Source organism: Xiphophorus maculatus, chromosome 20 (assembly GCF_002775205.1).
Source record: "Xiphophorus maculatus strain JP 163 A chromosome 20, X_maculatus-5.0-male, whole genome shotgun sequence".
In the NCBI taxonomy this organism is placed as follows: domain Eukaryota; kingdom Metazoa; phylum Chordata; class Actinopteri; order Cyprinodontiformes; family Poeciliidae; genus Xiphophorus; species Xiphophorus maculatus.
The window spans coordinates 12,718,241-12,735,599 of NC_036462.1; the positions used below are offsets into that span (position 1 = coordinate 12,718,241).

General features: G+C 39.9%; 1 protein-coding gene across 4 annotated transcripts in view; it reads left to right on the plus strand.

Moving 5' to 3' along the window:
- Positions 1–582: 582 nt before the first annotated feature.
- Positions 583–17,359, plus strand: part of gli1 (GLI family zinc finger 1) — a 58,298-nt gene continuing 41,521 nt past the window's right edge. For all 4 annotated transcript variants that reach the window (XM_023325364.1, XM_023325366.1, XM_023325365.1 and 1 more), the window contains exon 1: positions 583–937. The gene's annotated coding sequence lies outside the window, so the exon portion shown is untranslated. The remainder of the gene's footprint in view (positions 938–17,359) is intronic.

The window sequence follows — 17,359 nt, forward strand, 5'->3', positions numbered from 1 at the left end:
GTGGTCGAGTCGGCGCTGGTCCGGCTCCAGGGCAGCGGATTGGACTCCAGTCCAGGTTTTGTGGTGGATTTGACTGGTTGAGGCTCAGCAATCTGCAGCATCCCCACAAGAAGCCAACCAGGCAGCCACACACGCTGTCCGATGGGCTGCTATGAAGTTACACTGTTAAAGTAAACACAAACATTTATAGATAGGTTTTCACAATTACTAGATAAGAACCTACTTAATATAGACGCAGCCGTGTACGTACAAGCATTTGATAAACACTTGGAGGCTGTAATGCCTTTATATAGCTGATTATATTACTTTAAAGGAATGTTCTTTTATTTACTGAGAAGATGGGGGTAAACTAACCGACCATCAGTTTGGTTGTGTTTCTGGGCTGCATGTTAAGTTTGAGGAGAAAACCGAGGCAGTGTGGTTCTTTTTTTTTCTCTCTTTCTTTTTTTAAGAAAAACAAAAAGTGAACTTCCTGTTTCGGGGTGGTCCACGGGCTGTGGAGAAAGGGAGGGAGGACAGGGAAGGAGGGGGAAGAGAGAGGGAGAAGGGGGTGCGCATTCCCGCATTGGCTGTGCAGCCAACTCCAAGGCGCTTTGCGGGACTCCAGAGCCGAACATGGGGTGCAGTTTTGTCAACGTCTGCCTAAAGACACTTTGAAGAATTCGAAAGTATGCAAGATCCCTGCTGAAGAAGGAACAATGTGTCGGTTTCTGTGAAGATTTCACTCATCTCCATCCGCCTGCTTACCAGAAAAGTTGAGAGAGAGAGAGAGAAAGAAAGAAATAAAGAAAGAAAGGGGAAAGAGAGAGAGAGAGAGAGAGAGAGAGAGAGAGACGGGAGGCTTTACTGGAAACTTTCTCAGTCCCTGGATCCTCTGAGCTCTTCCAAGGACTCCAGTCAGGGAGTTTCATGCTGAATATTTCTCCTCTACCCTGAGGTAAGCAGAGCTGATGATTTATGGTCGCTCTTTAAATTACAGTCGATTATTAATTGACTAGATTATGCTTGTTCTTGGTTTGAAAGTAACTTTTTGCGCAGCCTTATAATCACCCTTGTAGCCTGGATCTCTTTAAATCAGATGGAAACTTTAAACTGTGTGTTACAGTAAGTTTGTTTCATGTCTTTGTTTATGTGACGTTTTGTTTTAAGTCTTCCATTTAACTGATAAGATATTGTGTTCGGTTTTTCTGGGCTTGGTGGTTTCTTGGGGCAGAGTATATTTTACTTTGGGTTTAAAAGAGACCTGGGAAGATATTGAAATTGTTTTCTGTTTAGACATGAGAGGATAAGCTGACGTTTTGCTGAATTTCCTGGCTCAATTGCAGACCCCCCTAAAACTGCTTCCTTTGGGGTGGGGAGTCTGCAGGTTTGCCCGAGGACAGTAGCAGGGCCACCCGAGAACAGCTGTTTCTTGTAATTCACAACACTTTTGGTGTCAGTATTTGTCCTACATGCTTACCTCTTGCTGCAGTTTGTCAAAACCTTTAATGCATAAACTTTGATGGTTTTCTGACATCTGCACTTTTGGTGCTTCTTATGAATTGAACCCTGCTATCATCCATCTCTAATCTGGGATAGATGATGGATTCTAATCTAATTATCTATGTAAGAGTGGACTGTAGCTGCTAATGTGGGAAGATTAGGCCACTGCTAATAGTGGCCCTGCACTGAAGAGCGTCAACATCGGCCTCAATGGGGAGGCCAAACACTTATTTATTTCCAAAGTGACAGTGAGAAGTGCTGAGCACACACAGTCTGAACCTTCCCCACTCACACATATACCTTTGTAGACTGCATTAAGAGGAAGATCCTTGAAAGGATTTATGAGATATTAAATTATTTAACTGCTTTGCAACTGGACAAGGTGGAATTAGCTACTGTTATCAGGTTTTTATGCTGAAAGAAGCTGAATAAAAAGCTCAGGGTCATTTTCCATCGTGACCAATCACTCCTTTAGAGGTTTACAAGGGGAGCATTCGATGGACGAGACTGCACTTGTCCTTTGGCCACATGAGAAAAGCTCTGCAGGGGAGCTTCCTCACCCTCTCTGGTCTTTATCAAGTGTACTGAGCTCGAAAGGCTCCTTAATGGGGATGGCCTTAAACAAATACACTGTGCAGGAAGCAGCTGACCTCAATTTTGCAGTCACAGGTCAGATCTGACGTGATTTACCACAGTCATCTCAGGGGACTGATGGGTTTTTCTTTGACCTCGTACAATATTTATTTGGGTGAATTTGCATCTACTGTAGTAAAAATGAGTAAAACTTTGGGCAAAGCTCTCTCTGGTATCAATCATGATGATAAAGTCACTTTTTTGAGGAGTTTTGGGTAGGCAGTGGGGGCGGAGGGTTTGGCCCCTGATTATGTGACACAGGTGTAACAAGAAGCAGGCAGCAACAAGTGGTGTCTTTTTGTCAAGATTCCATTTTAGTCCGCACAGCAAGAAACTCGTCACGTGACGCCTGCAACCCATCACCCCCCTTTCCCTACACGGTCCTTCTCCCACCTTCCACACAGAGAGAGAGAGGGGAGGTAAGGGGGAGAAGGACCACCCTCACTGGGATCACAGCCCTTCAATCAGACCCTTTCACACCCTGTGAACCTGAAACAATCAGGGTTTAATAGCAGCTGTCTGTCTGTCTGAGCCAGGCCTGGCTCAAACCGCACGGACGATCAGCTTCGGCCCGGGACGCTCCAAAGGACACAGCTTCGGCCCGGGACGCTCCAAAGGACACAGAACTCGCTCCTTTTTCTTCTATCTCCACATTGTCCTGTTTACCACTTCCAGGCACATGAACATATCAGAGGAAAGGCATTCAGAGATGATTGTTGCCTCATCAGATTTGAGTTTGCGTTCTTTCTGATCTGCTGCACATCTTCAGTTTACTCCATGTCCATTTTTGGCTGAGAGTGAAGAAATTGTTTTGGAGGCAAAACTTGCTTCCTAGCCCATCTGAAAGCGCAAGAATTAGCTGCTGATTTCACAGAGATTTGTACAGAGATTAGTAAAAAGACTAAATGATGCTGGAGTGAGACACAGCATTGAGGAGGGGAGCTACTAAGTAAAGAGCTGACACCAGAGGGCAAAAGCATTAAACATTTAGCAAGCTTGAATCGCATTAGTCAAAGGGCACATATAATAGCGAGGGGAAATGTTGCAACCATGGGAAATATTCTGAAAATCATTGTCCGTGGTCACTCTGAGATTTCCCACCCATTAGAGGGCGTATCGGACAAATCACAGCGGACGGGATTAGATGAATGATCTTCACAGCCGATCAGTTCAGAGGGATAGAAAAATGAGACAGAGGTCAGCCGGGTTTGATGCAATTAGTCCAGTGGAGGTTTTTATTCTTCTTGTTTTGTTTTGATGTTAAAAGACTTATGAAATCAATTCAGTGCTGAAGATAATTAACTATTAGCAGTGCTAAACTAATTCTAGGATCACACATGTTTTAATCTTGTTGTGACTCATCAGTTATTTTTTCAGGAAACAAAATATTCTGGTGAGGAAGTATTGAGGTGTACCGCATATCACTTCAATGTCTTCATATCTTGTCTTGTTAAAAACAAAATGTGTTTTATTTTGGGTTTTTACTGGTCTTGAAATACACTAGTGGGAAGCAAAATGATACTTAGATTTTAACACATTTATGTGCAAAATTTTGAAAAGTGCGGCATGTATTTGTAGACAGCCTTCTGTATTCTGATACCTCCTAATTAGCAAAGTCCATATGTTAAATTTAATCTAGAAGAACATAACAATGAAGACTAGGAAACAAAGCACAAGTCAGGCATAAGACTGTGGAGAAATTTCAAACAAGATTAGGATAAAAAAACTATTTCCCAAGCTTTGAACATCCCACAGATCTCTGTCTAATCCAAAAATTGGAAAATGGAAAGAGTATGGCAAAACCCACAAAGACGTGGCCAAGATGAGACGGCCAGTTGAGACCTACTTCCAAGATGCTATGTGTCTAATAAAAAACCCAACAGCACCATGTTTCTTGGTGGGAAGATGTTGAGTTCAAGCTGAAAATAATATGAGGACAGTGAGGTATGGTAGTGGCAGCATCTGACTCTGTGAATGTCCTGCTTCAATAGTGATAGGGAAGTGTGTCAGAACTGATAGGGAAGTACAAGGTGATTCTAAACATCCAGTCAAGATGTGCTTATTTCTCCAAGCATATCTATGAGTTGGAATGGTCCAGTCAAAGTGCAGAGTTCAACTGAGAGTATGTAGCAAAGCTTGAAAGTGGGGCTTTGTCCAATTTGATTGAGCTTGGACAATTTTGCTCAGAAAAACAAGCAAAAACTTAAGTTTCATGAGTAAAGCTAGACAAACTTCAAATAAACTGTAGCTGTAATTGCAGCAAAAATTACAGCTACAATCTTTTGTTGTTCTCTCAGCTCTGAAGCCACTCAGAACTGATTCCTCGTGTGTTTAGCTGTGAGGGAGGAAGGGTAGTTTTGGGGGCTTGGAGCATAATGGCAGAGTGTATATTTATGAGTTTTCTGCTGCGATCTCTTTTTAATGTAAGTCTATATTCTGAGTGTTTAGAACCTACGTGTGTTCAATATTCAGCCTATTGATTGAAGGAGGCTGAATATAAATCCATGCCACACTTTTCAGATATTGATTTATTAAAAAACCATGTATCCTTTTCGTTCTGTTTCCATTGTTCAGATTTTGTACTGTGTTGTGTGTCACATAAAGTCCCTGTAAAATACAGTGAGGGCTGCGTTTGTGATGTGGGAAAATCTGAAGAATATGAAGTGATGTGAATACTTTTGCCAGGTAGTACAGATGAAAAAGTTAAAAATTTACTGCCTGCAGCGCTGTATATGCATGCCTGTGATGTAGATTTTCTGCCGACAGTAAGAGGAGTTGACGCTTTTCCCGGTCGTTCAAGGCCTCTGCTTTGAATTGGGGCGGTTGGTTTCTTTGCCTCCATGTGTCGGTGTGCGTGTGTGGGTTTGTGCACAAGTAAGCCTAACTATCACCTCATGTGGTTGATATTAGAAATCAAACGACAGATAATAGCATCCAGGTGAAAATGCTGGGTTGTTTTTGTGTGCACAAACAGCCCACGCTGATGCTCATTACTCGCCATTAAATCCGCTCAGTTTGTGGCTCTGACTGAAAGAAGCAGGAACAGCCTGGTCTTGTAGTATTTCTTATGTTGTTCCTGCAGGTTCATTCAGACTATTTTTTACTCTAACTTGTTTGCCTGTGCATGTGTGTTTTTTTTTTTTTTGGGGTTGTCTGTGTGTTTCAATGTGTGTGTTCTCGACTGCTGATGACTCATCTTGTGCTTTACTGTCGGCAGGCAGAAAGTGAAGAAGAGGCGGTGTTTATTATTTCACTAGGTTGCCATAGCCACAATGCTTTTAGGTGTTGACATAATTAGTGAAGTTACAATACAGAGTCTGACATCTGGCTGTAGTATTCATCAATTAGAAGAAAAAAAATGACATGTCTGCATTTCCCTTTTGCTGTTGTAGAGAAGGAGAGGCAATATGACAGATCATCATGGGTTTTGCGTCATATTTATTTTCCAAACATTTATACCTTTTGTTTTATAACAAGTAAGGTAATGATAGAGTTCCTTAACTGCATCATGGATGCTTTGATTTTATTATTCAGAAACGAAGGGACTGAGGAAAAAGTACAGCGGGATATTCATGTTGCGTGTGTTTATGATGGCTCTTCTGGACAACAACTCTGTTATCTGAGATGAGATAACTTCCTAAGAATGTTGGCTTGCCATATGTTTTTGAGAAACATGCAGTTCCACATTAAACACACTCCCGTCAGTGTCTGTGTTCTGCAAGTTTCTACATTTAGCATTTTCTTGTTTTTGTTTAATTCATAAGTATAGTTGGATATTTTAAATAAAGAAATGTTCAGGACTTGAACATTTCTTTATTTTTTTATTTCAGTGTCTGTTTAATTAGCCGTTTGATGGCTGTAATGAAACAGACGCCAATTTCCTAAAGAAATTGGCCTCTGGTTCTTTAACAACCTTCTATTCTTTCCAGCACATCATCACAGCAATGCTTCTTTATGCCATTTATTGGTGCTGTTTACAACCATTATTAGGGGCATTGTAGTTTGTATGATAAACACAGCACATACGCAGTTCCATCAGGTGTTTGCTAATTGCTGCTGCTAGTCTGGAGGAGCTGAGAGAGGAAGGCACATGGGAGGGGTTGGAACTCAGTTTGGGGACTAAAGCTTCTAGGCTTAGCTTTGGGTAAATAGGCAGCACAGTGTATGAGCAGGTGTTTAGGAACCTCTGAATGGCTGCCACGTGAGATTCAAGGATTTCTCAAACATGCTTGAATGAGTCAAAGCAACACTCCAGGTATGTGTTTGATGAGGAATAACATTATAACATTATATAAGTTTGCAGAATACTTCCCCTTTAAAAACAGCAGCTCTGTTGATGTAAGAAATGCCTTTATACCTATGCTTTACAGGTTAACAACATTGATAATTTAAAGGATGTCATTAGCAATAATTATGTTGTGGATAGTAAAAAGATGTATAATTTTTATAGAAAAGTCTAGAAATCACCAAAGTGGTGGAGGGCTAACAGGCAGTTATAAGGTCACCTAATTAGCTAATTTTAACCTTTTAAAACAGCTCAATCTGAAGACGTTAATAACGGAAGACGGAAACAACAAAATGCAGCTACTAAATGTTTACACTTTTGCATGAGACCATTTTAAACCTGTTGCTGTTTTCCCAGTCGAACAACTTCAGCTTCAATGAGTTGTGGACTTGTCTATCTGCTCCCAGTCTGGTAAGACTGAGAAAACCTTGGAATTTTGGGTCAGGCAGTAGTTTGTGAAAATGTTGTACGTTCCTTTGCTTTTTTAGCTCTCTTCATAGTTTGGAAATTATCCCACCAAACTGACAATCAGCTAACCAGCAGTCTCCACCAAAATAATATTGCACATTAACACAAACATTATCTAAATTAGATGACAGCAACAACCTTCCTTTTGATAAGGTTATTGTGATCTTTTCTCTCTGTAAATATCAAGTTAATCTTTCAGAGAGACTTAACTTCATTTCAGATTCACCACATATAAGCGATGGCAAGTGTGAACTTTACATACTCTATAATCTCAATAAAGTATTACTTTAAGGGTGTACACACTTGAACAAACAGGTTATAGAGCTTTTTAACTTTTCAAATGTTTTTCCTTTTACAGATTTATTTTTATTTGGATATTGTATATGTCACGGTAAAGGTGGAAAAGGTTTTTGTCATACATCAAAAAAGCACAGCCTTTTAACAGGGGTTATGCAAGTTTTAGATTTGCTGTGAGTATATTTTTATCTGCCTGCTTTTATTTAAAAGCAAAAATGCATCCATGTCAGCTGACTGACAGCAGCAGGTGATGAAGGAGGAACGTTACACTTTGTTTCGTTCGATCACGTCTTCAGGGGTTGTGTACAGGACAGTTTGTGTTTGTGTGGTGCTTCTTGTACCTTCCTCCTCCACAGGGTGTGACTGGCAGGTGTGGCTTCCAGCTGATCCTCATCAGGAGTAATCAGGAGGAGTTTAAAAGAGGAGCGGTTTCCTGAGGTAGATGCCAGATGGTTAACTCAAACTGTGTGTCCAGTGGCCTCTGGATACTCAGTACTTGCTCACAGCCTTTCCCTGCTCCATGCATTATCTGTTAGTTCACCTATGCCAGTCTCTCTGCTGACTGCCCTCCTAGGAAACTTTCCTGCAAGATGTATCGAACGATCACTTGAATGTCCACCCTCAGACCTCCACTTGTTCACGCTTCCACCCTGGAACCGTAGAAGAGTCAGTTACCAGCTGCACTGCCCACCTTCTCCCTGCCAACCACATCCTCTGAAGACCTACTTACCTCTCCGTGGGGCTCCGCCACTCACCAGAATTATGAAACTGCATTATCACGTCAATCTCCTCAGTTTCAATATCAAACATCTCACACCAGCAATTGATAAACAGGTTGATCAACCTGAACCTGACCCCACAATCTCTGGCTGACCCCTTTTTCTGAGTCTGTAATTGATCTAAGAGTTTTAATCCAGCATTATGACTATTGGAGGAAACTCTTCTTAGGCAGTACAAAAAGTTTCAAACTTACAAATAATTTTTTTTTTATGTTTTGAAAACTTTAGTAATCCTTTAAAACTGGAAATTGACCTTCTAATGCACTGGATGGCTTTAACCAGATTAGTGCTGTAGCCAATGCTAAAGAACCACAAAGAAAATAATTCTTCCTGTTTCTTTTTGTTACGTCTCTTCCAAATATCCCACTTCAGAATAAATAAATTGTCCTCCATCTCTTTTTTTCCAAAATGTTCCCATTCCTGTCTTTTCTGTTAGACTAAGTGCTTCTGTTTCTATTCCCTTTTCAATGATAGTTGTGACAAGCTACAGCGGCTAGGTTGTTGCCATGTTAGCCAGATCAGATGCCATAACAGGAAGTCAGTATACATTCACAGCACAGTGACACGCGCGTATATGACTTACGACTGCTGCGAGCCAAATGCAGGCCCGAGTCGTCACTGATACGCCAAGAGGAATCTGTTGTGGGTCAAAGGTAACCGCTCTCATCGTCAAACAGCTTCACGTCTACGACAACATCTCAGACATGATGTTCTAGCTGAAGAGCAAAAATTTCTGTAGCTTCATTTTGATTTACAAGGAACATGTGTCGATGAGGCAGAAACTGAGCAAAAGGACAAAGCCTCCTTCAAAAAGGCTTATCTGCAACTAAACAGTCAGGCTACAACACACTGAAGCATGCAGTGAGCAGAGGTGATTCAGAGCTTTGGCAGTTTTGTAATTGTGCAAACTGAAGCTGGGTGTTTATTCTTTTTAGTGTAAAAAAAAAAAAGTTTAATTAAATGCATTTATTTTGCTCCGTAGCTTTAAAACTTACATTTTGTGTCCAGAGAAATATCTAATTTCAGGGAGAAAGAAACTACAGAGGGGTTCAGTTTTGATAGATGTAATTAACCTTATTTCAACAAAGCTTTCTGTGGCCTCCTTTAAGTAGATAGAAGTCTAATTCTTTATTGTTGCTTGGATGGATACACAAAAATACATATCCTGTACATTTTCAATATATTTTGCTAACTTAATTAAGCCTGTAAGAAAATAATTTTGTTGGCACAGTCTGAGAAAGAGCTTTCTAGTCTCATTAAAAGTGGAATTTGCTGGAAAGGAAAGAAGGGCAAAAGACAGTGCAGGGGGGAAAAAGAGTGAAACATTTCATAGTGTAGGAGTTAGAGGGAGAGAGATGCAGATTGTTTTAAATCCGCAGCGAGTCAGCCTCTCAAATTTATGCCCATGGGCTGCTTCTTGGGTGGGCTGCTAGGAGGGCGGTGCACTAGCTGGATCAGGGGAAAGTTGCAGACTCCAGACTGCTTGCCTTGCTCCAAAGCTTTTCCTGCTGCAACACATTTAAAACTTAGCCATCCTGACTGGCTGACTGGGTGCTTGGCCCTGCCCTAACTGACTGAGCTCCAGTGGTTGGCTCTTTCTTATTTGGCAACCGCGACTTTTCAGCGCTTTTCATGGCGTCTGGGGCTTTGAAGGCAGGTTTTATGTAGGGAACTCTGGACGGTTTCTGGTAAAAAGTGTAGCACAACTGTTTTTATTAACAAATTATTTCATGGGTTTGGAAATTGGTGCTTTCTTTTTCCAAAATAACCACTTGGTTCATGTTTAAAAACTGATTTCCCCTGAGATCGAGTTTGTCCTCGAGAAAGAACAGAAACAATCTGCATCTCAGTTCATGAACCGGGATCAGATAAGATGTAATTCTGCCTCCTCTGTATTTCATGCCAGGACTGACTGTTTTACTCAGCAGAAGAATCATCTGGACCCACATGTAGCCAGCAGAATGATTTCAGGATGTGGGGATGAGGGAGAATAACTTCAAGTGATTCACGATTACAAGAACCCCACAGATGCATTAAAAATCAAAGAAAGTGATAATTTTACAAACAAAAGCACACAGTTTAAATTGGCCAAGTTTTGTCCTTCTTCTAAACAACTTCTGAAATACTTTCTGAAATGCTTTCCTTATAGTGCCCTACAAAATGATGACATCAGCAGCATCTGAATCAGCTCAAATGATCTAAGATCCAGCACAGAGGGTGGTTTGGTTGGTTTCTTGATTCACTAATGCGCTGGTTGTACTGTTTGGGCATACAAACAGAACAACCAGAAAGACCAGTTGGGAGTAAACACTAGAAATCCCTGGTTTTTGCACAACTTTTATTTCCTGATGGTAATCTCAACTGATTCCGGTTTTCATTTAAGAACTATAATTAACTGCTTTCAGCAAGGAGGTCCAGGTTTTGAATTATGACCTGTGTCTGCAAGGAGTTTGCATGTTCTCCAGTGCATATATAGGTGCATATGTTCTCTCTAGTTACTTTCTCAACAGTCCAAAAACATGACTGTTAAATGTTTCTCTATATTAAGCTTAGTTATGAGTGTGTGTGTGTGTGCATGATTGTTTGTCCAGTGATCTGTCCAGGGTGTACCCCGCCTTTCACCCAATGACCATTGGAGTTAGGCAACAACCCCACCCCACCTCCAGGTTTGAGACATTTCGGTTTCAAACCTGGAGTTGATCTACCTCCGAGCTGACGCTGGCCTTTCATAAGTCACAAGTGCATAAGATAACTTCTGGCAAAGCTATACAAGCTTTCAAAAATGAAGCCAGTAGGAGAAGTGGTGCAACATTAAAGTTACACAAAAAATCTGTTTCGGAGATCCCCCACATAGCATTCTTTTCAAAAGAATAACAGCAGATTAACTTAATAATCTTGTGGAAGGCTTAGCAAATGGCTCAAATTTAAATTATATATTTTGACTTTCTACTTTACTGGTTGGAAATGATTTCTGAGTCTTCCGGAGCTGCCTGTTCCCTATCCATCACCCTCTTGTAAAGCCAGCTTCATTATACTTGAGACATCTGATGCGTGGCTTTGACTACATTACTTAGCAAGTCAGGAGCATAAAACTGATGGGATGACTTTAACCCCCCTTGCCTCATCAGGCCTTTCACAAAATATGGGATGATAATTTGCTGAATTACAAAATGTTACTCATGCACATTTAGAATTTCTTAACATTTAATATATTTTTAAAGTTAATTATATACCAGCTTCCCTTTAAAGTTTCTTGTATCTTAAAAAAAGACATGCACAGATTATGGAGATCAAAACATATAAATTCTCAATTTCACATAGTAATTCCTTATTATTGAGCAATTTGTGAACTTTGATTCATTTCTGCCTGTGTGTCTCCCTGCTTTGCAAGCTAATTCACTCTGAAGGTATTATGGTTATTGGAAGGCTTGTAAACCATTAAAGCTCGATTTACAAGAGAAAGAAAATAGGGTCCGGGTGTCTGGGGAGTGGGGAGTGACCTCAGGCTTGGTACTGGTGGTGACCCCATCATAGGTGATCACCAGAATTGAATTCCTCTCAAACAACAGGCCAGCAGTACATCTGGAGCTGTTTGCAACAAACTGCAGACCACTCCTCGATTACATAATTGTGCCCATTAATTACACAGGGAGGGCTCTCATTTCCTGGTAGCCAATAAATAACAAAAAGAGAGCCAGTAAAGACAAACTCTAAGACACATATGATTGTAGGGAGTAAAACATTAAAAATATATATTTTTTTATTCATAAAAGCAGCCCAAAACTATGTATTTTTTACTAGATTCTATTTTTACTGCTGCTGTATGTTTATTTTCATGAATTTTATGTAAATCTCCATCATATATTGGAGTAGAGTTTCAAAATAAAGAATAAATAGAAGCAGCTGTTGGTTTAATAGCATCCAAGATATTAAAATCTACAGTGCCGTTTGTTTTTTGTATGCTCTGTGTGTTTTTGGCCACACACAAAGCTCCATGCAGGTCATTTTGCCTGCAGAGGTTTTTTTAAGGTAAATTGCTTAACTACATGTTGTGACTGGATTGATGCAGGTGTGATTTCTGAGGAGGGTTTTCACACCAGGACTCCAGATGACGGCTCGCATCAAGCTGGAATGCAAGTTTTATTTTGCAAGGAGTAATGATAATACCAAATACAATTTTTAAAATATAATAATCAAGAATTAGGTGCAAAAGTTTGAATATATTGCAGATTTTTTTTTCCATAACAAAAGGTTTAAAATATCTTTGCAGGCTCTTTGTTAAAAATCCTTTAGGAAGTTGCTTGTTGTAGCCATCATCCAAATCCTGGTGCAATTGTAGCAGATGGTTGACCACCTTTCCTGTCATAAATTGTTAGGTTCCTTGTAAAATGGTTGGTTTCTCCTCAAGTTGAGTTCTCAGTTCTCAGTCCACAGTCAGATTAAGTCCAGTTGTGTCAAAGTTTTAACCATTTGGCCATTGATTTGAGGTGAAGGTGTTGAATTTGAAGGTAATCCACCATTGTTATTCCACCTTCTTTGGGAAGTTACAAGCTTCACGTGTAGTAATACTAAGGTTAATCTTGACTCCAAACACTGCTTTTGCCTTTCTCCATCAGGAATGTTGCCTGGAACCTGGAACTTCTTGTTGCTACACCACTGAGCTGCCCACAATCTTCACTTAATATTACTTATCATAATTTAATAATCAAAAGAAAAAAAGGAGGTTGGAGAATATCAGCACTAGACGTGTTTCTCTAACAAAACTATCCCTCCTAAGAACTGATCATCACAGTCATTAAACATTGAGAGATTAATTGTAGTTGAGGACAGAGAGCCATGCCACTAAGGATGCCTAGAGGTGCAGATCCTGCTGTGAACTGACCTGCTGCTGCACTCAGCATGAAACAAATGTTAAATGACAATATGTTTGTTGCAGCTGTTATTTTTTCAGGTTCACTCTGTTGTTCCTTCTGCACCATTTTTTTTTTTACCAATGCTGTTCTTGCTTTCAACCAGGTTGGCTTTATTTTGGGGGAGGGCAGGTGCAGAATCGGTTTGAGTTCAGAGTAATGCACCTGCTAGCAAAACTTTGAGGAGAGCGTGAAAGAATGGAAAGAATGGCTGTAGGGAGGGTGGGAAGCTTGGTGTTTTTTCTGAGTGTACAGGAGGTAAAAACTGGGAACATGGGGGGAGTAGAATGGAAGATCCTGTTTGATGGAGCTTCTTGGTCAGTGGGCTGCAGGGAGGATTGCAATGCCATGCTGGGCGTTTATGCTCGGTTGTGGGACCACACTCTGCTGAATACAGAGTGTGGTTACAGGGATGCCCACTCAATTTTCCTTTCTCTCACACAATGCTGAGAATGCTTGCTGTGATAGATCTGGAGAAATGTGCAGAAACCCCTGTTTTCACCAAATGCATGCTGGGAACAGCGCCTCCTCAGGACCCTGAAGACGTGCAATGAAATAATAATTATTCTCATAATGTCACAAACTTTTTTTTTTATTAGATGCCTTGTTTACATGATAAATCATTAAAAGTCATGCTGCCATAATCCTCCAAATACTTTCAGTTCTCTTCTTCTACATGGTTTGTGCTAGTGGCAACAACTGGTTGTTGATCATGTGAGTTGTGTGATGCGAAAAAGTGTTTCCATTGCAGTTTTGCAAAATAAACCAATTTTGATACAGCTAACAAACCACCTCATCCTAGCGACAAAACATTTTATCAAAAAATGAGTTTTTTTGAAATTGCTGTGTTTTTTTTATTAATCAAATTTATTTTAAAAATGTCAAATTGAGAAAATATATGGTCAAAGGAAGCGCAGCTACTGAATGCCACTGTTATAGGTTTGACAAAGCTGACCAACCAGTCGGTCAGGATTTTCTAACTAAGTTTCTGCTAACAATCTTGACTCTGAAACTAACTTTTTAAAAAATATATATAAAATTCTAGATAAATAGTAAATAAATGTTTATTTAATGCAGAATCCAAAAGACTAATGCCATGCAGGATTAGAAAGTAGTAAAGTATTTGCAGTATTTGAACTGCTGAGCTCATACTTTAAAAGAAGTCAGTATTGACTGAGTTACTGGGCATCTAATAAAATCTTGTGACTCCTGAGTGACACAGTGTCAGATTGTCAGCTGTCTGAGACTTTTTGTCCAATTTGACTTGCATCTGAAAAATTGCCATTGTGCAGACCCGCTGACGCTGCAACAGGTTATAACTTCTCTGAATGCTTTTTGAATACAGTCAGTTGTTCTGTGATGGATCATACTTCATCATACATACCTTCTTTAGCTCCGTAAAGCATTCTGGTGTGCTGACAGATAGATTCTGGCTTTGAGTTATGGGTGTTTAAGATTTGAGATATGACTGGAAATAGATGTTCAGAGTTTCAACCAGTAAAAACCACATGATCTCACGCAAAGGCATTATTTATTCACACTTGTCTTATTGTGCAGCTGTGGAGCAGAGACACGAAGAGCACTTTGTATGTCGTCTGCAGATGTTTAAGCGAACATCGGGCAAACAGTTCCAGATGTAGATATTCTGCAATCTTTTGATGGTTATTGAACTTTAGGCTGTTCCACATAGCTTCAGTATGGTACTAATCCATTTTATTATATTATTGTATTATACATCTATTTTTGTAAACTGTCAAGGGACTGCAGATGTGAATTAGCTTATGCCGTAACTTTAATCAAATAGTGACATCTGTGCTAGATATGGACATTGTCCCTTTGTAAATAAAGTTTATTATGAAATTTGTGTAAATTATTCTTACTTAGCAAGCTTTATATTGTGCTTTATATTATATGCTGAACAGAGGCTGACCACGACATATCTTTTTGGAAAACGTCCTCATTGACAGTAGACCCTGATTACACTATATAACTTTAGCAAATAAAGAAAGCACATTGGAGTTTCTGAGAATTTTCTTTCCGCGTGTCAATTAATTATGTTGTCATTTAAATTGTGCAACATTTGTATGTAAAATGCATCTGTGGGTCGAGTTATAGTGTTGAATATGAGGAGTTCACCCACAAAAGACAATGTCCCTCTTATTTTTTCAAAGCAACAAACATCAACAACATCAAACTCTGTTTTTTTAAGTTCAACACTTCAGATTTTAAAGGTTTTCCAGGCTGTAATTTTTACATACTTGGCTTTGTAAATAATCTTGGCAATGTGGTGTTTATAGTTGTTAAGTTGTAAGGCCGTGATTTAATCATGTGATGCTGTCATCGTCACAGACTTACTGTCACTGCTTGTAACTCTAGATGAAAGCAGTGGCACAGTGAGATATGATGTCTCCAGAAACTATTTACTGCCGTAGCCTTTAAAGTTTCTAACTGCTGAAACATCAGCCCTCCCCCTGTTTCAGTTGGGTTGAAAACTGAAACAATCCCAAATAACTGTTTTTATTTTCTTTGTAGTTGAAATTAGTCTACACTTAAAGAGAATGAAAAATGTGTTTTTTCTTCTGCTCATCCTCGCTGCCGGGAAATAGGCTATTTGCCTTAAAATCAGCATTGGGTAACTGAAATTCTCACCTACAGTACATATTATCCATGCATTGACACATTTGTTGCAATAATATGAAAATGTTCAAGCGGTATGAATATGTTTGCAAGACATTTTAAAGGCATTCAAGTTTTCAGGAATGGAAATACAGGTTTTTCCTGAAGCCACCCATAACTTCTATATGCAAAGCAGCCGTATTGATTTTTTTAGGTCTGTGTTTTTGACAAAACTCGAAAGTTTTAAAAATAGAAAGTCATAAAATATGTTTTCTTTAAATATTTGGCCTCTGACCACTGCTCCATATTTAAGTCTGCTCACTGGCTTATTACTTAGAGCACAGGTGTCAAACTCCAGTCCTCGAGGGCCGCAGTCTTGCAGTTTTTAGATGTGCCACAGCTACAAAACACTGAAATGAAATGTCTTAATTACCTCCTCCTTGTGTAGATCAGTTCTCCCAGCCTTGCTAATGACCTAATTATTGTATTCAGGTGTGGTGCAGCAGAGGCACATCTAAAAGTTGCAGGACTGCGGCCCTCGAGGACTGGAGTTTGACACCCCTGACTTAGAGCATGTCTATCCATTTGCACTTGTGTCTTGTAATCATACTTTAAAAATCATTAAATGGAAAAGAACGGACAGCGGTTTTTCCAGTTAGTGGTGATTATTGTTCTGGCTGGTGCTGTGCGTCCTCGTCCCCTCCCTCATCTTGTGTGTCCCAGCTCACACTCCAGCTTCCTGTCGGAGAGAGCTGAGCCTCGGGGCAGAGAGACTCTTTTCCAACCAGTCAGCTCCATCACACATGCTGGAGCTTGTCAGGCTGGGTTTGTGCGAGGGCGATGGGATGTCAGCATGCAAGCTTGTGTGTCTTTGGACGTCGGTGTGTGCAAGTGTGCGTTTCAGTGTGTTCTGATTTGAAGAGATATGGGTGCTCTCTCTCTCTGTGGGTGGAGGTGGCTGTCTAGGATATGATGGAAATTTCAATTAGTCTGAGTTCTTTTAAGTCCAAATGCAGCTTAGGTTACCTAAAAACATTTGATTTTTGTCAGGTTGTGATAGCAAGTACACAAAAATGTATGTAGGTTATACAGTACTTTGAAATATTCTTGTACACAATTAATGAATCCAAGGACACAGAGGTAGGACATGAAAATATTCACATGCATGCTTTTTAATATCACGAAAAGCAGCAATTGGGCACAAGAAAGGGGCACTGAAGTTTTAAAATGACCTGAAACTAAGTCAAAGTCTTCAGAAATAGTTATTTTAGCTTTAATGTAGATTGTATTGGCTGTTTTATGAAAGCAACCATGGAAATAATAATCAGTCTTTTTAAATGAAAGGATATTTTGATATTAACAAGTTGTCAGTTGCATTTTATACACCCACAAATTTGGAGTTTAGTTGTTTTTTCTTGCTTCCACATTAAGCTTGAATACATCTTGCAAGTTTGGGGACACTTTGGTATCTGTTGGATATGTGTGTTTACTGAATTGAATGTTGTTGATTCATCTTTATAGACAGAGAGACACAGCGCCAGGCTTTCCTTCAGAGGTAGTTGCCCATCAGAGCACCCTGTTGGTTTGTCAGAGATGTGTGGTTTACCATCTAGATGACTCTTTTCTGACCTTTACCCACACAGAGACACACGGGGCGAGTTAGCCATCGGGATGTTCAGGAGGCTTCCTGAATGGCTGGTCTGTTCCAGCTTTTCTTGGTTTTTATATCGTATATGTCTTCTAACTCTATTCTTTGCAAAAGTACTATAAAGTTTATCATTGTTGCTGTTAAGTTGCAGACAAGGACAGTGTCATCTGTCGTCGTGTAGTTCTAAAAGAGAGGCAGGATAATACCAGTCCGAGTAGGAGTGAGGAGGAGGAGGAGAAAG